Below are 21,854 nucleotides of genomic sequence, written 5' to 3' on the forward strand. Positions count from 1 at the left end.
ATATTGGTCCTACCTATCTATAAATAGAGTAGTGAACTAGACTTGAAGGTAGAGAAGACCTATTGGCCATAAAAATCAAGTGACCAACAAGGTTCCCCATCACACAAACATTCCATCCTCATGTGCAGGAGAGGGAAATAAAATAGAGAGGATTTTAGTCGGTTGCTTCCATTGGTTGCATGGAGAAGGCTTTGCAACCATGGGAAGAGTAGAGGCTACACTAAGAATAGGGAACTCACATAGTATTAGTGTCTAGTCACTATCTTCATAATATTGGTAGAGCATTATTTGTTATTGATTAGGTTTCTATTATGTTTCCAATTGGTTGTTTTGTGTTGAATACAACCAAGAGAAGGCTTGTGTTGGGGAGAAGAAAAATATACTCTTATAAAAGGAAAATGTGAAAGGGAAAGTAGCATCTAGAAGATAGAGCACTACAATCTGAAGAAGATAAGCCATAAGAGACTTTCACGAAGTAACTATGTTGGTGAAGCATGTGGGATATAAGTCCCTCATTCATGAATCATATGGTATCACATTAGATGTGTCCTTGAACATGATAGATACTATAAATTTAAAGAGAACATTACAAACATCAATATGGGTAAAGCATGTAGAAAAATTTGGAAGACTAAAGGGCTATCGATGCTCAACTTTGAGCATAAAATGAAAGCTCTAAGGAGTAGGTATTTTTGTTCAAAAAGAGGATGGTAGATATTGCAAAGCACCTTGAAATCCCTACCAAACACCTATCATTTCCAAAGAAAACTTTTAAATAATGTTAAGGCCTCTTCACCATTGTCATGGTAGACTGAGACAGACACATAATGCAACTTGTACATTAGGGAGAGAAGGTCATCTAGATAGATAATTGGTAAGAATATTGGCTCACATAAATGATGGAATAATTGCAAGAAGAGTTAGCAAATAAGGAGGAGGCTTTGGAAAAGCTCCATGTACCTTCCAAATAGCATCGACAAGTAAGGCCACTTTCCATAACTACAACCAAATCCAACACCATTACTATCACAACTTTGCTAAGTTCATATAAAACAATCAGTCTTTTCCACCATCTGCATTAATTGCATCAACTACAATGAGTCATGAAGCTTGACATTTGACTAAACGGAGAATTAGTGTGACAGTGACTGCTAAAAAAAACTTGGACATGTATGACCATCCTGAGCTTCTATAAGGCGTAGGGGTGTATTAAGGCCTCTACAATAGGTTGGTTATTTTTTTCCTTACAAATAATTCCTACCAAATCTCCGACGAACATTGAGAATTTGCCTGTATATGTCAAGATACAGTAGCCAAATTTTTAAATTTCATCTATTTATACTAGAATCCTTAAAACAATGTATACTCGAGTGATTGTTTTACACATAATGTGTAAAAATAAGTACAGTATGGAAACTATTTGTAAGCTAAGCTAGGATGATAAGCAATAACCAACCTACTACAGAGGCTTCAATACACCCCCACATTATATAGAATCTCATAATTTATGGATCAGGTAAGTTTTGTGCAGTAAGAGAGTATATTGAGGAATAAACATGGTCAAATGGAAAGTATGGCCATACGCCCTAATTGAACCTTCTTAATCTCAAGCACCATGGGAAACATCTAGAAACAATAATGCAAACTCTCTTTGAGGAGTCTTGCATATATAAGCTAAATACGGGTTCCTTTATCATGTCTTTGGCATTATGGGTGGGTTTTCGGTTTATGAGAATAATTGGGTACGGAATAATCACATTAGATCTTTGGTGATTATCAATTACATCCAAGGGAGATGTGGGTGCCATGGTTAGGTTAGTTGTACACCAAGAATGGGTCTAGAGGTGTAAACAAGATCATTGGATAACATCAATCCCCTTTCCCTAAATTATTCTTCTTGATCTCAAATGGCATAAAAAAATACCTTAAATCCACATAATAAATTCATCTTATGATCATCCTTTGACTATGAGTCACCTTTCCTAGGACATATTGTGGTGTTTAGTAACATTCATGGGTTTTCTTATCTTAATATTAGCTAGGGAACTATAATAAATACCTTGGTCATTTTAAATAATTTCATAGACTCAATCATGATGAAAGATGCATCACAAAATCACATGGTAGCTTTCAATGGGCTCTTTGGCCTCTAAATGTGATCTTGCTAACATTAATTGGTTTTTCTCAATTGGTGATATGTTTGGAGGCTTAAACCATGGTAAGAAAAATAATGGTATTACATAGGGAATTGAACCTTATGTGACTCAAGTGATATGAACAAGGCCTCCAACCATGAAACATGCCATTTCTATAAGGTATATGAACGAAAGATGATATTTAGGCTCGACTTTGTTGAGAAGAGGAAGATGAGTCCTAATGATAAAGATACAGTTATGAAACATAGGTTCTAAAATACATTCCAATACCAAAGGTGAGACTATTTTTGCAAAGTTATGAATTTATGTAATAAAATATTATTATTATCTAATTTTAAGGTCATGGCCAAGCCATACACCAAATTGGTGTATGAGACCACCTTGTTTTTGGGACAAGGGACCCACCTTCATGCAACGATTTAACTAATAAGTCTATGAAGGCATACATACTCTACCCCCCTCCGATTTAGAACCTGTGACCTCTTAGGAGGAAACACATGCTCTTAATGATTAGGCCCACTCAAGCAAACATATAATGTGCATTTTTAACATCTGTATGTTCTATTTAATTAAAAAAATGGGGAGACCTCTTTTCCTCTACATGTTGGATGAGTTGGATATTTTGGTTTTAGTTCTAGCCCCATAAACAAAATCAAACCTCTTTTTCCACATTTTCTTCTTATCTTTATTTTCAATCAAATTTTCAAATACGATCTACAATTTCATTGCACATAAATGTACACATATAGATTTTTGTATACATATTTTAAGTATATATATTTTTAATCATTTACTTATTTATTTATTATTTTTTATCTATGCATATATCATAACTCTAAAATATATAAAACTTTTATTTGTGGAATTATTTTAAACAAGATTAATTATGTTAATACCCATATACTCATATTTTTTTTAATGATTATTATTATTTTTATCCAATTTTAAGGTCACGACCAAGGCAGACACCAAATTGGTGTATGAGACCCCCTTCTTTGTGGGTCAAGGGACCCACCCCCTTCTTTGTGGGTCAAGGGACCCACCTTCGCGCAACAATTTGACTACTAAGTCTATGAAGGCATGCATACTCTACCCCCCTCTAGTTTTGAACATGTGACCTCTTAGGAGGAAACACATGCTCTTAACCATTAGGCCCACTCAAGTTTTAACTAAATATGCTCTTGCATTGTATAAAGGATTTTACCACTTTTATTAATTTTAAAAATATACAAATTTAATTTTAAAAAATATGAAAAGCAATAACCTATAAAATTTAATTATTATATATGTTTAATAATGATTGTTACTTTATAACATTCCGATATCCATCTTAACTCCATACTACCAAGGGTTGAGAGGGATCAAATATCTTTTCACACTAAAAAAGCTTTGCATCTCAAGAAATTTGATCCCTCTTGGGACGAAGTTAAGATAGATCTACGCTATTTTAATTATTATTTATAATTAATTATAATTTTAAATATAAATATAATTATTAATTTCATGTTTACTTATGAACCCCAAATATAAAGAATTTTGTTAATGAAAATGAATCAGCTAAGGGGAAATCTTGGATAAAATATAACATTACAGCATTATATTATTACATTTTACCTAATAAAAAGTGACTAGGTGCGGGGGAAATACTAGTTAAAATGTAATATTATTACATTTTACCTAATATTTACTGGCACACCCCATCCTAAATATTACATTTTACTTAATATTCCCCCTTACCCTTGTTAATTTTATAGTCGAGTTTGTTTACTTTTAAACTTCAAATATAAAGAAAAATTACAATAAGAAGTGGATTTGTTGAGGGGAAATATTGGGTAAAATGTAATATTATAGTATTATATTTTAAGAAATCTAACCTAGTAAAAAGTGGATGGAGGTAGGCAAAAATATTAGATTAAATGTAATAATTACATTATTCCCAATATTTCCCCCACTTATCATATCTAGACAAACTTAACTATAAAAAAGTTTTATCCCATAAAGCTTGAAATTCTTGATAATTTTTTACGTTACATTATTTAAAATTTAATCATAATCCTTGGCAAGTGGCATGATTTCTTATTATACATGGTATAAGGCATTCAATTTTGCCTTTGACTGGGTATTAGTTTGTCTTTGACCAAATATTTATGACGCTTACCCACAGTTTATCATTAAGAATTCAATATTTATTATTTTTTGTTATTATTGAAATTTATTTATTTGTAAGGTAATTGGGAGGTCCTATTATGGGTTGTTTAGTAACTTTCATTTTTATTAGATATTATTTTTTTGTTTTTAATTTTATTTCCTTTTTATTTTTATTTTTCTATTTTCTATTATTTCTATTTTCATGAATTATAATTTTTTACAAGGTGACTTATTATTATATTAAAAACATATTTTAATAAATTTAATTATAGACAATTATATATATTAATAAAAATAAAACACACACACACATAAACAATATTAGTTAGTCATATTTCTTAATTTTTGGTGATGGCATTCAACAATATAATATTTTATTAGTTAGTTTATTTTTGTGATGAAATATTTGTCTTTGTTATTTTTTTTGTTTCATTAAGTTATATTTAAGCTAAGCAATAGGTACTCGCTGCTATGTAGCCCTTGTTTTATATCGATTGAGCATTTTAATTTATATAATACATTAATATTATGTAAATTAAAATTGTATATAATTTTTTAAAATAAATTGACATTTACCTAATTTGATCATTTTGATTCATATTAAAAATTAATAGAGCAAAAACTCAAAATATTGATTTCTTGTATTTTTTTTTTAAGATTTGAAATCAAACAAAATTCATTGCCACAATTTAAAATTACTTAAGGAAAACAATATTTTAAAAGACTTAAAGTATTAGCCTAAATCCGTCTTAATTATTTTCATTTCAAAAGAGGTATACACTTCAAGAGATTTGAACCCTCTCAAGATTCAATAGATTCAGAATTAAGATGGATCTAAATTGGTTTAACTATTAGTTATAATTAATCATAATCATAATCATAAATATAATTATAATTTTTTTCAAGTATAATTTTTTTTTCAATTATATGTAATTTGTTTTATTAATAATTATAGTTAAGACGATAGGCGGTAGTCGACATTGACTAGGATGATGGAAGGAAGGGTGCTCCACACTGTAGCTCCTCAGGGCCTAAGGTAATCGGGCACCGACCTACTGTTGTCACCATCTTCTTGCTATCCTCCTGTAGTGCGATCTCACCGTGACGGCTTACGGGCAGGCACCATTTCCCTTCTTTGACCGTTACTTGCATCCTCGATTCCGTTTGCAGCTGTCGGAATGGATTTGGACATTGTCGACTATTTCGCCGACCCAAACCCTTACGAGTCAATATGGATGAGCCCACATGTCGTGTCAGGTCCTGATTCCCATTGCTTTTCACCCCTCTCGCAGACTGAATTGTCGTCTGTCGTTGAACCTCATGGAACATCCGCGCCCTACCTGTCGGATTTTGTTGCACTTGATGCCACACCTAGGCTTGATTGCCCTCCGTTATCACCCGCTACGCTCAACCTTTTAGCTGCCTGCATCGCTCCCTCCCCCACACTTGACTCCCTTCCATCTGCGACTCCACAACACCCCACATCATTTGGCGTCCCCACGGCACTCGGGCTATCTCAATCTGGGCTAACCTCTCCCCATTTCTCCACTTTGGAGAGCGTTCCTAAACCTAACCCTACCTGCCCTCCATGCAGCTTCCCTATCCCATTAAGTTGTTTCAACATACCGGCCGCCATCCCTAGGAACGCCTCCCTCTCTCCACAGGCGGTTCTACAAGGTAGACGAGACCCTTTTCGGGACCACCCGACGGCACCACAGACTAGCAAGGCCAAGAAGGGAAAGTGCGTCAAGGCCACGGGCAAGGACATCAATCTCAAACTCGGGGAAGACATCACTATGGGCGAGGTGGTGGATACTGCAAACAAGGTTTTGGTTGGGTGTGTGAGGGGACGAACGTACATGGTGGAGAGGCTCTGCCTTTGTACACATGGTGGAGAGGCTCTGCCTTTGGACCATGGAGATCTGGGGCACCCTCCTCAAAGAGCTTCCGTCAATCACCATTCTAACTCGCGGTTGGTTCGCCCTCAGCTTTCACCGGGAAGAATACACTGACTGGATTCTCTCTCGATAGTGGCATATTGAATTGGCCCCGGTGCTACTAAAACGATGGAGTCCCCTTTTCGATCCAGAAAGGGAGCAGTTAGGTGCAGGTCCGATATGGGTTCATCTTCCAGGGTTGCCTCTACATTTCTGGTCAGAGGATGTCTTTATTTGCATCGGCAATACATTGGGCACATATTTGGATCATGATAAGACTTACGAATCATCTGGAAATAAATCCATGGCCCACATTTTGGTTCACCTGGACACCAGAGAAGGCTTGGAGGAAAAGATCACTTTGCACTGGAGGCATTTCACCTGCAAACAAATCCTAGACAATGAAGGGGTCCCCTTCAGGTGTAGAAGGTGTCATAAGGTCGGGCACGTGTATAAGGAGTGCCCACTCGTTTCATCAGCAACCTCTTCATCAGTGAAAGGCATCAAGCAACCGCATACAAAAGATCCACAGGTGGAAGAACGACCCTCACGCTCTGCCAGTCCGATGGATATGGATGGGGACACTTCTCTGCCAACTTGCTCTGTCACAGTGCAGCCTACATCCCTGCCCATGACGAGATCCCGGACTGTTGCGGCGGCTGCTCTCTCCATGGGTACTCTTCCTCCTCTATGCTCTTTTATTTCTTTTGAATGCACTGCACAACAAATACATGTTGCTTTTGCATCCATTCCTTGTTTGAACACATCCCCTCTCACTTTCCCATTTGATCTTCCTCCATCCATTTTCTCTACCACCCCACCCTCTGTTACTAGTCTTGGTCCCATCATCCCATCTGAGCCCTCCACCTCTTCTCATTCACATTCATATAATCTCCGCTCCCGGGTATCCATTCCACTAACCCTGTTGGATTAGGTCTTTCCTCTCTTCCAGCTGAGACCAAACCCTCCCGTGGACGCCCTTCTAAGATTTCGAGAGCAATCATGCTTGCCAGGGTAGATGTGGCTCTATGCAGACAATCTACCATTGATAGGTTTCTTAGAGAAAATAACACCCTCATTCTGGACCTCCCATGAAGTGGTTGTCCTTCAACTGTAGAGGGTTAGCTAGTCCTGCCAAAAAACTAGCTCTCAAGAGGCTCTTGGACACAGAGCCATCTGACATTGTATTTTTGCAAGAAACCCTAGGGAAGGCTGAGCAGATTAGCCGAATACTTCACTCTATGCTGCATGGATGGTGCTTTCATGCCCTAGATGTCAATGGTAGATCTGGGGGTATAGCATTGGGCATTAACACTCGTTCCATCAAACCTATTTCTGTTTGGGGAGGCCCTAGGTTTCTAGGAATGGACATTTTCTCCTTGGAGTTAGGAAGAAACCTTCATATTGTCAATGTCTACGCTCCAAATCACAATAGGATGGAATTCTGGAACCATCTACTGCAGCTCTCCCTGATTAATTCTAATAATATTATTTTGGGAGGTGACCTCAATTTCACGATTGATCATGAAGAATCCTAGGGACATCATTCACAGTTGGATCCTCTATCAGATCACATGGATCATTTAATGGAACATCATCACCTAATTGACATCCCTATGAACATAAAGCAACCGACTTGGCATAATAGGAGGATTGGTGATGCGGCGCTGGGAAGGAGATTGGACTGATTCCTCATCAAAGAGGACTTGCTTGGCACCCTCACAAATTTTCGTCAATGGGTTGGTTTTGGGGGGATCTCTGATCACTCCCCCATTTATCTGGAACTGGCTGGCCCATCTCATAAGCCTAGAGCACCCTACAATTTTAACTCGACCTGGTTACAGGACCCTGATTATCATAAATTAGTCACTGAGTTTTGGAGAGACCATCCTCCTACACAAGGTCGCAATCTGGCAGAAGGATTTTGTCGGAATCTTATGGAACTTAAAAGTCTCTCCATTCAATGGGCCAAAGCAAAACGATCCAGAGATGACCAAACTCTCTGTGATATTGAACACCAACTTGTCGATCTGATAGATGACCAGGGAGGGTGATTCATCTCTGTTGAAGCAAAAGCTACCCTCACCGAACTGGAGGCACAGAGATCCAAGATACTACAGGAGCGGGAGGAGACTTAGAAGCAGAGCCATATGGCTAAAGGCAGGGGATGAGAAAAAAAAATTATTCCACAATTTTTCCAAGGGAAGGTGGGCCTATAACACCATCTGGAAAATACCTACTGATCATAGACAGTATGCACAAATATTTCATCAGCTGGCACACCTGGGAAATTCACATTTTCAGCAGCTCTTCAAAGCTCCCCTAGGAGCATCGCTTGCTGAAATCATTCACATTGTTGGTCATTTCCCTCGCTTTGTGGACCCAGACATATCTAATGACCTTAACAAACTTGTATCCATGGGGGAATTGGAGAGCACCCTGAAATGGTTCAAGAAGGATAAAAGTCCTGGTCCTGACGGATGGTCTGTGGAATTCTACTTAGCTTTCTTTGAGACTTTAGGCTTGGATCTACTCAAGGTCATAGAGGAATGCAGAATTTCTAGGCATATGTATGAAGCCATAAATACCACCTTTATTGCCCTCATACCAAAGGTGGATTCCCCCCAATCTTTCAATGATTTCCGGCCCATCTCCCTTTGCAACTGCCTATATAAGATTATAGCCAAAATCATCGCCAACCGTATCAAACCCATTCTCTCGGACAACATATCTTCTGAACAATTTGCATTCCTCCACAATCGACAGATTCATGAGGCTATAGGCACTACTCAGGAAGCCCTCCACTCAATCAAACTGAAGAACTTGAAAGGAGCCATTCTCAAAATTGACCTATCAAAGGCCTTTGATCGTGTTAGCTGGCTCTATATTAGGATGTTACTCACACATCTTAGCTTCCCTAAGTCTTTCATCCGATGGATTATGTGTTGCATCTCTACTATCTCTTTTAGCATTCTTATCAATGGATCTGCATCCAATTTCTTCCATGCTGAGAGGGGCCTCAGACAAGGATGTCCACTTTCCCCATTACTTTTCCTGCTAGTCATGGAGGGATTAAGCAGGCTGATCTCACATGAGAAAAGAGCTGGGAGATTACAGGGACTCAAAATCACTGATCAATGCATCCTTACCCATCTCCTTTTCGTTGATGATGTGCTTATCTTCCTCAATGGAGGCATTCATGACTTTAATACTCTCTATGATGTAATGCAACTATTTTGTTCGGCCACTGGGATGGAAACCAATAGACCAAAGTCCACCATCACCTTCTCAGCTTGCTCACCACAAGAAACTAGACATGCTTATCAGAAGTTTCCCTTCCAAAGCCTTCTACTGGAGGATGGACTAAAATATTTGGGGTTCCGCATTAAATCACATGGATACAAAATTGTTGACTGGACCTGGCTGGTGACTAAGGTGGAAAAAAGGTTGATCAACTGGAACCATTGATTCTTATCTAGAGCAGGGCGACTGGTGCTTATCAAATCTGTCCTAGAAGCCACTCTAGTTTACTGGATGTCACTTTCCTGGATTCCACAAGGCATTATTTCAAGAATACAAAAAATTGCTGCAATTTTCTCTGGAAGGGGCACAAGGAAGGGAAGCCATTTGCTTGGGTTAGATGGAGTCGCATTGCACTACCAAAAAAATGGGGAGGATGGGGCCTCAAAGATCTCCCTGCCTTTGCACATGCATTGGCTGCCAAATTGGGATGGCTCCTCCTAAAGTCTAGAAAGCCAAATCTTCAACAATCATTAGTATTAATGAAAGCATTTAGAATATCGAAAACCATAAATTCACTGCATTTCGCCATTAATTGACACAACGTGGATCCACATGGGCTTTGCTACACGTTAGCTTTATCAGAGATTTTTATCGAAGAAATCAAATGCTTGTCCTACTAAATCTTGCGATATCATTTACCTCCAGACCCAATTAATTTTATAAGAACATATTTAATATAAAATCACATCCGCCCTTAATCAGACCTTTTGGAATGAGACCTCCCCTTAGGTCCATAGATCTCCAATTGCGATATGTCTTGCGGACCCGATTGCCTTTATTATAACAACTTCAATTTAATATCGCATCTGCCATATCACAACTTTTGAAGCCTTGTCACTTTGAAACCTCCGATTGCGATATGTGTTGCGGACCCGACTGCTCCATCATAACACACCTTAGATCATACTTGCCGATAAAATGTAGAAACCCAATAACATTTTTGGCTTGTCTCTTAACCAACAACTGCAACCAAAACCATCTAATGCCATAGGAACCACCTTTAAAAAATTCGTAAACTAATATAAAGCAGACAAGTAAAATAACTCTGCAACTGTCACAAAGATACTTCCCCATGAAATGTGAATGTCGATATTTGTTTTAGAAAGGAAGGATGCCCAATATTCATTTCAATGGCATGCTCTATGTATTTATCTATCATTTCTGGTATATTGTGTGGACTCAAAACTATTTAAAATAAGAATTGCTCTTGTCAAATTTTCCTTAGTCTAAAGCTTTTGCTATATCATTTAAATTCCTTTAAATAGTTAAGCTTTTTATACCCTCGTTGTTGCTACATGTTCTAAAAGTTTCTTGATTAATAAGTCCTTCCAACTACTACTTGTTCTCAAAGCTTTGTTGATTAATATATCAGTATGGATTTTTCCAAATAACTCAATATACAATGCAATGAAGTGCTTAGTTTACACACATGTCATTTACTGTAGAACTTCTATGCACTTGTATACTGAAAAAATGAACAAAATGTTTTAAACAACTTGATCTATCATAATACTTTGGGAACTTATCTCTCCATTGCGTAAACACATTCTTGGCATGTTGGTGGTTGTAGAAATAAAATCAAAACTGACTAAATATGCGGTTCGTTTTGAGATTGCATCGCTCCATTCAACCCGCACCTAGCTTATCATTTCATGCATTAATTACGTGGGAAGGACTTGTTCAGATACATGGCAGTTAAATTTCTTATCGGATCCGCTTGTTAAATGGATATCAGAGTTTTTTGGAATTGTCATTGTAAAAATACCGATAAATGGTAGTGGACCCGATCATATTATAAATCACAATTAAATTCCAAATCAGGTCCAACCTATCGAAGTTTACAACTTGTAGAATTATTAAAAAGCCCGATATAATGAACGGACACGATATGGATCATAAAGTAGATTTAAATTCTATATCGGGTCCGGGGGTGAACCAACTATATTGGAAAATTTTTGATGGGAGAACTTGCGATATATGACACGATATGATGTGGGCCATCAGAGGTCGGGAGTATAACGATATTAGAGTTTTTCGAGACATACCATATATAAAACTTCGATAAATGGGATTCTCCGATTTGGGACAATGGAGCAAAATACATGGCAAATGAGTCCGAAAGAGGTGGACTTAACTATGGTTGTGCCAACAACACAGGTCCTTAAACCTTTAAAATTTATTTGGGAAAAGTTTTAATCGCCATTTTTCTTAAATTATTTTTTTTAAGATGTTCCAATATAATACCTTTGCGTCAAGACTTTAAAGTTAAACCTAAAACTTATCTCTCTTTTAATTAAAGTTTTTTTGGCATCTTAAAACTAAAATTTCCTTATCTTATTAGAAATTATTAAATTTTTTTAAATTTTAAAATGTCCTATTCTTTATTAATTCTAATAAGACTTGTTAAATCTTGACACAGAAGGTATATAGAATGTATATAAGATTAGTTAAAATAACCAGAAATAATATTTTTTATATAAAATATTTTAACCTTAATCTTTCTAAATTTTTGAATTTATACATTAACCATCTTTTTACTATAGATTATGCACAAACATAAAATTACATAAATCATAAAATATAACTGGGATTTGCACCGCAATGCAGATTATTTACTTCCAGATCACCACTGCTCGCTTTTATCTCCATTGTGTTGCACCTCTTAGGTGCAAATGCCAGTGATATTTTATTATTTATGTAATTTATGTTTGTACATAATTTATGTTTTGCACATGACGTGCATGATGTAATGGCTAGGGCGGATGGCTTTCGCACCCCATAGCGATGATTTCTGCGGAGATGTTTGAACGGTATTTGTAACAACTATGCCGTAAAAAATTCTGTTGGCTTCGGCCATATAGATTGTAAAAATCTGCGGGCTTCGGCCATATGATGATTTCTCCCCTAGAAAATTGCCATATAGATTGCAAAAATCTGCGGGCTTCGGCCATATGATGATTTCTCCCCTAGAATTTTTTTTTTTCACTGGCTTCGGCCATATAGATTGTAAAAATCTACGGGCTTCGGCCATATGATGATGATTTCTCTGTGAAAAAAAATAATCTAGAGTAAAAAAGATGGTTAACGTACAAATTCCCAAATTTAAAAGATTAAGGTTAAAGTATTTTATATAATAAAAATAATTTCTCCGATCATTTTAACTAATCTTATATATATTCTATATATCTTCTTCGCCTGAAAATGATTTATACCTGTCAAATAAAATACGTCTGAAAAACCTTAACATCCATGCTAGCAGACAAGCCATCCAATGTACATTTGGGAAATTCACAGATTTAGTCTTTTAAGTAGTCCAGGATGGGGTTCCGTGGAATGTCAAGATCGTCACGTGAATCCTCCAAGGGATAACACAGGTCATTCACCAAATTCGAGTCCGCTGAAAATAAGGCTAACCAGAAAAATCCTTATCAAATAACATGCCTTACCTGTCAAAATCTCTATTTGTAAAATCTTACAGCTCGCTAGCATCCCAGGCATCGTACACTGTAAATTGTCCATAATTTTCGAAACTGTCCTCGAAGTGCCAGTTTTCGGATTTGGATTTAACATCAATGGTCGCTGACAAGCCATCCAATGCGCCTTTGGGAAATTCACAGATTTAGTCGTTTTAGTCCAGGATGGGATTCGGTGGAATGTCAAGATCGTCACGTGCAGCCTCCAAGGGAGAACACAGATCATTCCCCAAGTTCGAGTCTTGGGTTCGGCTTTGGCCTCTAAAAATACTGTCGGCTTCCAAATCAGGCTGGTTATGTGGTGTATTTAAGGCCTGCCGGCAGGCTGGTGCCAGTTTTCGGATTTAACATCAATGCTTGCTGACAAGCCATCCAATGCGCCTTTGGGAAATTCACAGATTTAGTCCTTTAAGTCCAGGATGGGGTTCGGTGGAATGTCAAGATCGTCACGTGAAGCCTCCAAGGGATAACACAGATCATTCCCCAAGTTCGAGTCTTGGGTTCGGATTTGGCCTCTAAAAATACTGTCGGCTTCCAAATCAGGCTGGTTATGTGGTGTATTAAAGGCCAGTCGGCGGGCTGGTTATGTCTTGCCTACATGGAGTCGGAGGTAGTGTGATCCCAGGAATAAGATTTCTGTCAGAATGGTGCAGAAAATGGAAGCTGAGGAGACATTGCAACAACCGGACACTTCCTCTTTGAATTTGGAGGTTAAGCCGAATAAATGGAGTCGGAGGAAGTTTGATCCCAGGGATTCAATTTCTGTCAGAAAAAAAACGCCCTGAAAAACCCAGTTGCTCTTTCAATGACCGCAACAATATTAGGTTCTAAATTTCATCTCAGTCTTATCAGCCAACTCACAAGCGGACCAGTTTTAAAGGGCATATCATTGTGCTTTTTTGCATACACGGAAGAAGATACTTCCCTGCATCCCTCGTTTGCACAATTTACAGGTTGCAGGGACCAAGGCAAGTTCTTCACTAGAGTCAAACTTCATCTGGCAGTGGTGGGCATTGCTCAGGTAAATGCTAAATTTTCTCTTCACCCCTTCACCCAACAACCCATTGTCTCCAGTTCTTCAACGAAGTCATCAATCTTGTCTTCCTTCTGTTCACTGAGAAGCCAGCAAGACATTCCGGATATGTTACCAGAAACTGGAATCGTCCAGCGTTCCTTGGAAAAGCCGCTCTAGAAACGAGACGGCACGGGAAAAGTCGTCTTATACGCCCCATTCTCGTTTACAGTGGCCAGAAACGTTCATCCATTTTCACCTAAGTTTCATGAGCAGGGTGGTGTTGGTATGCAAGGATGGGTTTTCAGCCTTAGGATATTGGGCATTACCAGAAGCCACAACCACTTGGCTTCTAGAACCTCCAACAAACCCATCCTTAGGATATTGGGCATTTCCAGAAGCCACAACGCCTTGGCTTCTAGAACCTCCAACTCCAGCTTGACTTCCTTATGTTTTAGTATGATGGAAGAGTATCCCCTAAGGTTTAGCCTTTTTAAAAGCACAATTTAATTGCATTCTCTTACCACCTTATCAACCCTGTCTAGAAGGTCCCCCCCTCTCCTTTTTTATTCATCCTGGAATAGCTGCCTAAAAAGCTTGTTCTAAAAATGACTTTGCAATCTGTCCCATCATTGCTTCTGAGTTTATTATGGGTTATGTGCTCACAATTTGTAAGAGTGGTCTCTAGGTGCCAACCACCATTCTTTGGGTGAACTTTTTAGCCAAGTTTCTGTAGTTTGGCTTTGGGTGAACTTTTGAGCTAAGTTTCTGTAGTTTGGCTTTGGGTGAACTTTTGAGACAAGTTTATGTAGTTTGGCTTTGGGTGGCAATAACCTAATCTCCTTTTTCGTTATTGGTCATTTTGAAACAAGATGACCAAAGAAGAAAGAGTGGAAAATATTTAACAATGAACTATGAAAGTACTTAATAGCCAAGAAAGCTACCAGCTACTTATTAATATGACTGGTCCAGTGCTTTTGATCTAATATAGAAATGTTCAAGTATAATGCACCACCTATAGTTAAGAAGGCACATTGAAGGCCCTAGGGTGCATGGAATTTGGCGTCAGGACCTATTTAGACATTTCACAGACTTATTTAAATTTTAGTCTCAATATCATGTGCTCTTGGTCACTATGGATAAAATCTATGGTATCCCGTAAATAGATGAGTTCTAAAAGTTATTACAGTGAAAATTCTTTACCTACTGATATATCTTTAATATTTATTGAAGAAGGTACTGGCAGCTTTTTCTGGGAACAGAAGTTCATCACTGCTAGTGATTCCCATCGCAAAGTTGTCTACAACTTTCCACACAGATGGGCATCATGGTAATTAGGTGCACATATGATAGAAGTGATGACTAACAAGCATTATATGCCCTAACTAGATATTTACACTTGCTTCTCTTTTAGCAGCGTAATTGTTGCACTTGCCCGTTGGGTGCCTAGCATGTGGTAGGTGGACCTACAATCATCGAAAACGATATGCAAGACAAGTTTTAAAAGTGGAGGTAACAGTGGAGTAGTGGGTGAGATATTCTAATGTGAGAATACCAGTGTGTTTCACAACCTTAAGAGTTATGCACCCCAACCGTGTGACCAATCTGTGAACAGAGTCTGCATGTTCATAGCCAAATGATCAAACTCGGCCTTATGGAGTGGTCAAAGTCAGCCCAAAACAGTCACAATGTCAATGGTCAAACTTGGTCAAATTCTGCCCTGAAAGTCTGGTCAACCTGCAATTTGTCTCTGTAGTCAAAGTGCTCAAATCACCTCAGTTTCTTATCACTGACAAATGAGTAAACAAGTTTATAAAAATTTTAAGCACAATATAGGAAAGCACATAACCAACACATACCACAGATCATCGGACAAATAACACCATGAACTGAGCCCCAAAGTCTTTCTATTATGAAATTCAAACGATCCCATCAGATTAGTGGATCAATACCAACATTACAAAATTACATAGACCAGAGCCATAAATTTCATCCTGACTTGAGAAGCAAAATAACTTTTAATTTATAGATAAATCATCTAAGTGGAAAATAACAGCGAGTTGGCTTGATCCCCATCAAAGTAATCTCGACCATTGATAAATACTTGATTATTTTTTAATCTCTGCCGTTGAAAATATTTATTTTTGAAGAATTTTCAAACTTCTATTGAAAACCATTTTTATTAATCCAAAAATTGGTTTTTTAGATTAATTTCCTCAAATTTTTGACTTTGACTTAACCACCAAGGTCCAAGGGCTTAATTTTTCTTGAAAAATCCATTTTTTCCTTGGTGGGGGACCTCCAAAAATTAACTTCCTTTTGATCCACAAATTTTTTGGTCATTTTCTACTTGGAGAAATTAATTTCTCTAAAATTAATTTTGGCTCTAAATTAATTAATTTTCTGGTTTAAGATTTAATTTTATTTTTTGCTAGAAAAATTAATTAATTGACACAAGAGGGGATTAATTATTTTTCCACCCTCAAATACTTTAGCTATGGTGTTTGATTGCGAAGGACCATGCACTAAAATATTTTTTACATCAGATAATTACAAATTCAACCCTCAAAGGGGGAATACCCATTTGTTATAGACCCTCAAAATATTTATCCAATTCTGTGACACAATATGATCTAGTAGACAAAGTTATATGTAATAAAATAATTTAGCGAAATAATTTAAATTATTCCCAAAACACTTTTACAAAGATTCGATATAACACTATGAATCACTTAAGACTCTGTCAATGAATTCCACCCTAGCTTTAGGGTTTAAGGTGGGGATAAAACTTTGTTGATTATTCGTGTTTAGAAACACACATAATGCAATGAAGCTAAAAAACCTCCTAGGATGAAATTCCTCACCCAAATTAGAGGCTTACTTAGGTTGTTACATAATTAAATGGTAGTACTGACATAATTTACATTACAATTTACAGAAATTGGGTTTACAATGATATATGAACTGGCTGGCTGATGATTTTGAATTTTGAAAAAATTTGTAGAACTGCTTCCTTGGGCTTGTGACAAAATAGGTGCAACATGGCCCAAACTTAAGGATGAGGATGAGAGAATGATAATCCCCCATGACCAATGACCACTAGCCTAAAGAATAGATATGGAATAACGGGAAAGATGAAAACTGGCAAGTATGGGATATCATGGACTCACTACTCTAATCATAGCCTTAGAGCCTCCCTAGTAATTCCCTTCCTATAACCCTAAGGTCTTAGAGGAGGTCCCATTGGACTAGAGTCAAAGACTAACCTCTTAGGTGAAGTGTGGGAACAAGAATACAATCAAGATTGGTCAATCATCTAGATCACCCTTTGATTCATATTAGTATGCCTGAAACATCAAGTGAAAGCACATGATTACAAAATGGTTAAAGTACTTGTCAGTGGATGGCCTCACCTTCCTTCAAGAAAGAATGCCGGATGGGAGGGAGACATCTGACTGGAGCAAGAAGTGGAGGATCTATGGCATCATGTCATGTGTTGATCAATAGGGTTGCTAGTTGGCTAGTTGTCCAAGGAGGAGAAAAGTTTTCTTCTAGGGGTTACCCACTTTTTGGTGGGTAACATTTGGCTCCAACTCGGGGATGTGCTTACTGTAGAGTGCATGATCCATGTGTTTGAATGAGGAGTGTATGAGAAGTCCAACAAGCCTTGGGCTTCATAGACCTGTTACTTTTACACTCAAAGCAACTTGTTGATAGTAATTGACTAGGGTATTGATCGTCACCCTTGCGATATAGGATAAAACAACACTAAAATAAAATGTTAGATAAAAATAATTTATCTAACTACTATACATACACATCATCATGAACACTATCATAAGTAGGATGTACACACAATAATGCATGACACACAAATGCAATGCAAGTATCTATTCAGTGATGCATCTGGTTACACTTGGGAAATATTCCTTTAGGAGTTTCCCATTCTTTCCTAATAGGATTGGGTCTCCTTTTAGGGTATCAAGGTGGTATGAATTAATATCAGCTATATTGGTCACTTTGTATGGTCCTATCGATAATTTATCAAATGTTGTATGTGTTCCAAGGTTTTCTCTTCTTTTGTTCCATAATAGGACCATACTTCCTGGTTCAAAATCTCTAGGCTTAGTCCTTCGATCAAATGTGGCCTGAATCTTTTCTTGATTCTTGCTCATTTGATCCAAATTGAGGCATCTATTTTCATCCAGTTCAATGAGTTGATTTATTCTAGATTGCACGACATCTTTTTCTTTGGTGCTTGCCTTCAAGTAATGCAAGATAGGAAACCATAATTATATGGGGAGCTTTGCTTCTAACCCATATACTAGCTTGAAGGGGCTCTACCTTGAGGATTTCTTAACCATCGTGTGATCAGACCAAAGAGCATACCTGATCTTGCTTTCCCAACTCTTCTTATTATCCCCAACCTTTCATTGAAGCTAGCTACCACAAAAAATCTCTTTTGCAGCAATGCAACACTATCCAGTTTGATATCCTTAACCTAGACAACTAGGTCTAAAAGGATGTTCAATCAAGATCGCAAAACAAGGCCCCAACAACCCAAAATTTCATAAATTGAGTTTCCTCAGCTTCACAACAATGATGTTGCTTTGATGCTAATGATTACTTTAATACCAATTATTAAACCTGGAGAGCAATTTGAAACAAATGGAGAAGAATCTATAGCACAAAGATATTCAACATATACAACAACCATAACAAAAAAGCACTAACAACAACATAATAGTTTTTCTCACTAGATACAATGACAGATGATTGTCTACCTTGTTTTTTTCTTTAATTTTATAAATAATGCACAAATGTAAAAACAACTCTATCCCATTTTTGTAAAAGACCAATCATATCATGAAATTTAGCTTTTTTTGGCAATTTTTTAAAAATTTGGATATTTTATTTGATTCACGTTTTTCTGTTTTTATTTACAGGTCATTTTGCAAGAGTTCTGTTGAAAATCAAAGCTTCATTTCAAGACACTGACAACACATTGTATGATTGGATCAATGGGTCAACCAATGGCCACAATGACTATTGCACTTGGCGGGGTGTTCTATGCAATAATGTCACTATAGTAAAATTGTAAGTTGGGATTTTTCTTTTTCTATATGCTAGCTTATAAATTTAATATATGTTAAATATGCTATACTGGAAATTAAGAAAGTTGTCATTGGGAACTCAAGTCTTTTTCTTCTATCGAAATTTGTTTAAGTTATGATTTTGTGGATGATATTTTTGTATTTTGTCCCTATATTTTTTGGGCAGGAACCTTTCTCATTTGAATTTGGGTGGAGAAATTTCACCAATGATTGGTCATCTAAAGAGACTAGAATTACTGTAAGTAACTTCATAGGTTTAATATACTACTTTTAAGTTTTGGTATTCTGTGAATTTAAGATGATTATTATGGTTTACTATGCAGGGTTACTTAGCAGCACTTTATAACCCATGCCGACCTTGGTTTATTAACTATATTATGTATACAGTGACTTGGAAGGAAATGCTCTCTTTGGACGAATTCCTAATGAGATTAGTGATATATTTGCTTTAAAATGCTTGTGAGTTTTTCTTTCTCATCTTGCATTTGTGATCCTAAAATTCCAACTCATTTTTACTTATTAATGATCTTATGAAGTACGTGATTACATTTAAGGACTTGTTTTAACAGATTATGATTGCTTACTTAAATAAAAATTACTTTCAATATAACTTGTCTATTTACAAGAAATTGTATGAATGGATATTATTGAAGCCATATCTGACATATACTTTTAAATGTTGGAATTGGTAATTGGTTCGGTCCACTTGTCAAACCGGTTTTTGAACCATAACCAGAAAAGTCGAGTTGGTCAAATATCAATGAACTAGTCTTTTAAAAAATATGTGAAATAGTTATTTTTTAATGAGAAAATTTATTTTTAAGATTTCAAACCATGATTCCAAACAATTAGAGACAAAATATGCAAAATTTTCTCATTTATATACCATGTAAGGGTGAATATATCAAAATGGCACCAAGTGCAATACATATCAGTAGCAAAATGCATACTCAATACAACTCTAAATGGTCTTTAGAGTTCAAAAACAATGCTACAAGCTACTCAACCATAGCCTACTAAAATTAGACATATCAGTGATCAACATGATCAATCCATATCAAACTCATCACCACTACTAGACATGGGATCATCTATTGATTTGGGGTAGCATCGGATGTCCTCTAGCCACGAAAATTGGTGGAGAGGCTAAGGCACATGAGATCTCCAATACCCAGAATGGTTTGGGCAGATTCTAAACAGTTTGGGAGATATTAAAATAATTCATATTTTTAATGAAGTCCCTAACTCTAAACTTAGGGAAAATAAATATTAATGTGAATTAATATAAAACTGTGTTAGAATGGCCCAAAAGTCATGGATCAAACCAGATCTAATCTTAGTCGTTGATTAGGGACTTAATCTCGGCCGTTGATTTGTCAACGAGAAAAGTATAAGAGGAGGCTTGAGGGTCACTTGGAGAACACACCAAGAGATCAAGATTTCGACTTTTTGGGGCTGGGTTTGTTGAGAAAGTTGAGAGAGTGATTAGAGTTGCAGTTGAGGGGCAGTGAATATAGAAGCAGAGAGGCAGAGATAGCACCGGGAGGATCAACGCAGTAGCCGGAGAGAGGGACGCAGAAGCAGCCAAGGGTTAATGTAGAACTAGCCAGGGCTCACACAGAGGCAGCCAGGAGCTGCGCAGTGCCTCAGAGAGCCAGCGTGGGTGACACAGAGGGCTAGAGGGCTGACGCAGGCCAAGCCAGAGTGACGTTATGCTAACATTGGGCTAGAGAGAGGTTGACGCTAGGGTTTCGTGGGGTAGAATGGAGCTGTGGAGCTGTCGGAGTGTTTATCCGGGGTTTCATCCAGAATATCTGTTTCTGAGTAGAGAGGTACTATTGTCGAGATTTTTCTCTGTTGGGTGAGATGGATTTGGCACCCAGATTGTATTCTGAAACTGCTTAATAAATCAAACCCTCGGATAGCTACACCGATTTTCCAGCATTGGGTTTTTCCGGGGACATTAGTCCAAAAATAATGGTGTCACTTGTGTGCTTCTTTCTATTTCCTTCAGTTGATGATCTATAATGTGTTGAGCATGTACTTGTATTTATTTCCAATATTTACATGGTAAATAACTTGTTAATTAACAGAACAAGTAGGTAGGAATAAATCAGTAAAGTGCATGAAGGGTTTCTAACGTGTCAGACTTAGAAATTCCAACATCATCAACAAAAGATACATAAACATCATCTGGATCAGAGTTTGAGGACTCCTCTGCAACCTCAGTAGTAGCAAAACTAGACCTAGTAGAAGCACTAGTCGGTCAAGTTGCAGGACTAGTGTTGTCCATTGGTTGTTTGCCTTTGCTTGATTCAACTACTGGTTCTAGTTCCACTAACAATACAAGATCTACATTGGGATCAACCCCCCCATAACTCCATTTCATCAAAGATCAAACTCAGCTAGTTGAGTCTCGTCCACACATTTTGATGTTGGATCAATATTCTTCAACAAAATGGGATCTAGATTAGGTATTTTGATCATCAACTGTGTTAGAAATCAAGGGCAAATTGTAGATAGAATTTTATTAATTGATTTCTCTGTTACCTTGACACTTATGATATTATATTAATTCATCATTATCATTATCATGTTTTGTTCATCATAAAGATAAGTGCCAAACAAGAAGATCACAATGCAAACAATAAAAGACACCAGAGATAGGCTCCACGCCAGGGCAAAACCCCTCAACAGGGGAAAACCCAGGG

At 37.2% G+C, this 21,854-nt stretch overlaps 1 pseudogene across 1 annotated transcript in view; it reads left to right on the top strand.

Moving 5' to 3' along the window:
- The first annotated feature begins 12,769 nt into the window (after positions 1-12,769).
- The window catches only part of LOC149202541 (uncharacterized), a 103,077-nt pseudogene continuing 93,992 nt past the window's right edge, over positions 12,770-21,854 (top strand). The window contains exons 1-4 of the transcript XR_016253692.1: positions 12,770-14,038; positions 18,976-19,126; positions 19,310-19,381; positions 19,531-19,602. The product of XR_016253692.1 is annotated as an uncharacterized LOC149202541 (transcript). The remainder of the gene's footprint in view (positions 14,039-18,975; positions 19,127-19,309; positions 19,382-19,530; positions 19,603-21,854) is intronic.

The sequence above is a fragment of the Pinus tabuliformis genome, chromosome 2_1 (assembly GCF_031772625.1).
Source record: "Pinus tabuliformis cultivar Carrire ecotype Pingquan chromosome 2_1, CPIR1, whole genome shotgun sequence".
In the NCBI taxonomy this organism is placed as follows: Eukaryota; Viridiplantae; Streptophyta; class Pinopsida; order Pinales; family Pinaceae; genus Pinus; species Pinus tabuliformis.